Consider the following 6,000-nt stretch of genomic DNA (forward strand, 5'->3'; position numbering starts at 1 on the left):
GTGCCATTATTGAGTTAACATCTTGAAGTTAACATCTAGAACCTTGATCCATTTCTATGATAAAGTGCCTAGCTCTTAACCAACTCAAGATGATTCCTAAGAATGTCAAGAATCATTTTAATTGTGCTATTGGAATCACATCAGAATAAAACTGGTTTTCCGAAAACAAAACGTCCTGGGTTTTCTTCCCTATATCTCCTTTTTGTGATTTGTTTATGGACGTGCCTCCCTATTAGTCGGGTGTGAAAATCACATGAAAGTACTTGTGTGAATTTTTTCAAAGCAACACAGAATAAAATTGCAGAAAGTAGGGCTAAATTTCACAAATTTTGGTAAAGGTTAGCTTTGGTTTGCACAAAATTTCTGAAAATATCCATAGAAATAATTTTCTATTTTTTATGGACATGCCCCCTTAGTTGGGTGCAAACAACATATGAAAGTAATTGTGTGATTTTTTTTTTCAACGCAATATTAACGCAGAATAAAATTGCAGAAAGTAGAACGAAATTTCACAAATTTTGGTAGAGGATAGCCTTGGTTTCCGAAAGTAATTTTTTGTTAAAATTCCATGTAAGAATCTCCACTGATTTTGGGACAAAACGCGAAAAATTTTAGGTCAAACGGATGAGTATTCACCTAGGAAAAAAATCAAACAGTTTCACACACAAATGAACCTTCCTTTCAGCCCTAACAGTGATGAATAAAAAATTTATTTCAAATCTTGTGAGATGAATTTGGGGCTCAAGTCTCAGCCGAGACTCAACACACACAATGATGAATGTCTGGTAAAAATTTCAGGTCAAAAGACTCAAGCAATAAGGCGTAGTAAGTCCTAGACCTAGAGTGAATAAAACTTGTTTTCCGAAAACAAAACGACCTGACTTTTTTTTCCTATATCTCCTTTTTGTGATTTAATTATGGACGTGCCTCCTTAGCTGGGTGCAAATAACATATGTGTTGGAGATCCCACATTGACTAGAGATTAGGACATTTCATTTTATATAAGTGGGTGCAAAAATTTCTCCCCATGAACCAGTTTTATGGGTTTGAGTTAGGCTTAAAGTCCACTTCGTAATATGGTATCAGAGACATTTCGAGCCTATCCTAACGAGTGTTTGTTGGCCTTATCAGGCCACCCGCTATCGGGCTGTTATCAGACCACCCATAATATGTTATCCCAAGCACGAGTTGTCACTCTTGGCGTGAGGGAGGTGTGTTGGAAATCCCACATCGACTAAGATTATGACATTTCATTGTATATAAGAGGGTGCAAACCTCACCTCATGAACCTGTTTTATGGGGTTGAGTTAGACTTAAAGTCCACTTCGTAATAATATGAAAGTACATGTGTGAATTTTTTCAACGCAATATAGACGCAGAATAAAATTGCAGAAAGTAGGGCAAAATTTCACAAATTTTGGTAAAGTATTGGTTTGCACAAAATCTCTGAAATATTCTCCGAAAATAATTTTCTATTCAAAGTTCATGTAAGAATCTCCACTGAATTTGGGACAAAGCGCGACAAATTTCAGGTTAAACGGATTTGTATTCACCAAGGACAAAAATTAAACAGTTTCACACACAAATGAACCTTCCTTTTAGCCCTGACAGTGATGAATAAGAATATTATTGCAAATGTTGTGGGACGAATTTGAGGCTCAAATCTCAGCCGAAACTCAACACACACAATGGCGAATGTCTGGTAAAAATTTCAGACCAAAAGACCTAAGAAATAAGGTGTAGTAAGTCCCAGACTGAGATTGAAAAAAATCGGTTTTCCGAAAACAAAACACCCGACTTTTCTTCCCTATATCTCCTTTTTGTGATTTGCTTATGGACGTGCCTCCTTAGCTTGGTGCAAACAAAATATTAAAGTAATTGTGTGAATATTTTCAATGCAATATGGTCGTAAAATAAAATTGCAAAAAGTAGGGCGATATTACACAAATTTTGGTAGAGGATAGCCTTGGTTTGCGTAAAATATCTGAAAAATTTTCTGGAAATAATTTTCTTTTGAAATTCCATGGAAGAATCTTCTCTAAATTTGGGACAAAACGCGACAAATTTCAGGTCAAACGGATGAGTATTCTCCTAGGAAAAAACTCAAACAGTTTCACACACCTACGGACCTTCCTTTCAGCCCTGGCAGTGATGAATAAAAAATTTATTGCATATCTAGTGGGACGAATTTGGGGTCAAATCTCAGCCATAACCTAACACACACAATGATGAATGTCTGGTAAAAATTTCAGACCAAAGCAATAAGGCGTAGTAAGTCCCATACCTAGAGTGAACAAATCCTATTTTCCAAAATAAATGTCCTGGCTTTTCATCCCTGAATCTCCATTTTGTGATTTTTTTATGGACATCCCTCCTTAGCTGGGTGCGAAAAACACATGAAAGTACTTGTGTGAATTTTTTCAAAGCAGTATGGACGCAGATTAAAATTGCAGAAAGTAGGGCTAAATTTCACAAATTTTGGTAGAGGATAGCCTTGGCTTGCTCAAAATTTCTGAAAAATTCCCTACAAATAATTTTCTAAATCTCAGCCAAAACTCAATAGATGCAATGACGAATGTCTGATAAAAATTTCAGACCAAAAAACCCAAGGAGTAAGGCGCAGTAAGTCCCAGACCGAGAGTGAACAAAACCGATTTTTCGAAAACAAAACGTCCTGGCTTTTCTTCCCCGTATCTTCTTTCTGTGATTTGTTTATGGACGTGCCTCCTTACCTGGGTGCAAACAACATACAAAAGTAATTGCGTGAATTTTTTCAGCGCTATACGGACTTGGAAAAAAATTGCAGAAAGTAGGGCGAAATTTCACAAGTTTTGCTAGAGGATAGCCTTGGTTTGCACAAAATTTCTGAAAAATTCTCCCGGAATGGTTTTTTCCTGAAATTCCGCGTAAGAATCTCCACTGAATTTGGGACAAAACGCGACAGATTTCAGGTTAAACGGATGAGTATTCACCCAGGAAAAAAATCAAACAGTTTCACACACGAACGAACCTTCCTTTCAGCCCGGGCAGTGATGAATAGAAAATTTATTGCGAATCTTTTCGGACGATTCTAGGGCTCAAATCTCAGCCAAAACTCAATAGACACAATGGCGAATGTCTGGTAAAAATTTCAGACCAAAATACCCAAGGAGAAAGGCGCAGTAAGTCCCAGACCGAGAGTGAACCAAACCGGTTTTCCGAAAACAAAACATCCTGGCTTTTCTTGCCCGTTACTTCTTTCTGTGATTTGTTTATGGACGTGCCTCCTTACCTGGGTGCAAACAACATACGAAAGTACTTGCGTAAATTTTTTTCAGCGAAATACGGACCAGGAAAAAAATTGGAGAAAGTAGGGCGAAATTTCACAAGTTTTTCTAGAGGATAACCTTGGTTTGCACAAAATTTCTGAAAAATTCTCCCGGAATGGTTTTTTTCTGAAATTCCGCGTAAGAGTCTCCACTGAATTTGGGACAAAACGCGACAGATTTCAGGTCAAACGAATGAGTATTCACCCAGGAAAAAAATCATTCAGTTTCACACAGGAACGAACATTTCTTTCAGCCCGGGCAGTGATGAATAAAAAATTTATTGCGAATCTTATAGGACGAGTTTGGGGCTCAAATCTCAGCTAAAACTCAATAGACATAATGAGGAATGTCTGGTAAAAATTTCACACCAAAATACCCAAGGAGGAAGGCGCAGTAAGTCCCAGACCGAGAGTGAACAAAACCGGTTTTCCGAAAACAAAATGTCCTTGCTTTTCTTCCCCGTATCTTCTTTCTGTGATTTGTTTATGGACGTGCCTCCTTACCTGGGTGCAAACAACATACGAAAGTACTTGCGTGAATTTTTTCAGCGCAATACGGACCCAGAAAAAGATTGCAGAAAGTAGGGCGAAATTTCACAAGTTTTGCTAGAGGATAGCCCTTGGTTTGCACAAAATTTCTGAAAAATTCTCCCGGAATGGTTTTTTCCTGAAATTCCGCGTAAGAATCTCCACTGAATTTGGACAAAACGCGACAGATTTCAGGGGATGAGTATTCACCCAGGAAAAAAATCAAACAGTTTCACACACGAACGGACCTTCCTTTCAGCCCGGCAGTGATGAATAAAAAATTTATTGCGAATCTTGTGGTACGATTCTGGGGCTCAAATCTAGCCTAAACTCAATAGACACAATGAGGAATGTCTGGTAAAAATTTCATACCAAAATACCCAAGGAGTAAGGCGCAGGAAGTCCCAACCGAGAGTGAACAAAACTGTTTTCCGAAAACAAAACGTCCTGGCTTTTCTTCCCCGTATCTTCTCTCTGTGTTTTGTTGATGAACGTGCCTCCTTATCTGGGTGCAAACAACATACGAAAGTACTTGCGTGAATTTTTTCAGCGTAATACGGACCCGGAAAAAGATTGCAGAAAGTAGGGCGAAATTTCACAAGTTTTGCGAGAGGATAGCCTTGGTTTGCACAAAATTTCTGAAAAATTCTCCCGAATGGTTTTTTCCTGAAATTCCGCGTAAGAATCTCCACTGAATTTGGAGACAAAATGCGACAGATTTCAGGTCAAACGGATGAGTATTCCCCAGGAAAAAAATCATTCAGTTTCACACATGAACGAACATTTCTTTCAGCCCGGCAGTGATGAATAAAAAATTTATTGCGAATCTTATAGGACGAGTCTGGGGCTCAAATCTCAGCTAAAACTCAATAGACATAATGAGGAATGTCTGGTAAAAATTTCACACCAAAATACCCAAGGAGTAAGGCGCAGTAAGTCCCAGACCGAGAGTGAACAAAACCGGTTTTCCGAAAACAAAACGTCCTTGCTTTTCTTCCCCGTATCTTCTTTCTGTGATTTGTTTATGGACGTGCCTCCTTACCTGCGTGCAAACAACATACGAAAGTACTTGCGTGAATTTTTTCAGCGCAATACGGACCCGGAAAAAGATTGCAGAAAGTAGGGCGAAATTTCACAAGTTTTGCTAGAGGATAGCCGCCTTGGTTTGCACAAAATTTCTGAAAAATTCTCCCAGAATGGTTTTTTCCTGAACTTCCGCGTAAGAATCTCCACTGAATTTGGGACAAAACGCGACAGATTTCAGGTCAGACGGATGAGTATTCACCCAGGAAAAAAATCAAACAGTTTCACACACGAACGGACCTTCCTTTCAGCCCAGGCAGTGATGAATAAAAAATTTATTGTGAATCTTGTGGTACGATCTGGGGCTCAAATCTCAGCCAAAATCAATAGACACAATGACGAATGTCTGGTAAAAATTTCATACCAAAATACCCAAGGAGTAAGGCGCAGTAAGTCCCAGACCGAGAGTGAACAAAACTGGTTTTCCGAAAACAAAACGTCCTGGCTTTTCTTCCCCGTATCTTCTCTTGTGTTTTGTTTATGAACGTGCCTCCTTACCTGGGTGCAAACAACATACGAAAGTACTTGCGTGAATTTTTTCAGCGCAATACGGACCCGAAAAAATTTGCAGAAAGTAGGGCGAAATTTCACTAGTTTTGCTAGTTTGCACAAAATTTATGAAAAATTCTCTCAGAATGGTTTTTTCCTGAAATTCCGGGTAAGAATCTCCACTGAATTTGGGACAAAACGCGACAGATTTCAGGTCAAACGGATGAGTATTCACCCAGGAAAAAAATCAAACAGTTTCACACACGAACGACCTTCCTTTCAGCCCAGGCAGTGATGAATAAAAAATTTATTGCGAATCTTGTGGTACGATTCTGGGGCTCAAATCTCAGCCTAAACTCAATAGACACAATGAGGAATGTCTGGTAAAATTTCATACCAAAATACCCAAGGAGTAAGGCGCAGTAAGTCCCAGACCGAGAGTGAACAAAACTGGTTTTCCGAAAACAAAACGTCCTGGCTTTTCTTCCCCGTATCTTCTCTCTGTGTTTGTTTATGAACGTGCCTCCTTACCTGGGTGCAAACAACATACGAAAGTACTTGCGTGAATTTTTTCAGCGCAATACGGACCCAGA

The sequence above is a fragment of the Phaseolus vulgaris genome, chromosome 10 (genome assembly GCF_000499845.2).
Source record: "Phaseolus vulgaris cultivar G19833 chromosome 10, P. vulgaris v2.0, whole genome shotgun sequence".
In the NCBI taxonomy this organism is placed as follows: Eukaryota; Viridiplantae; Streptophyta; class Magnoliopsida; order Fabales; family Fabaceae; genus Phaseolus; species Phaseolus vulgaris.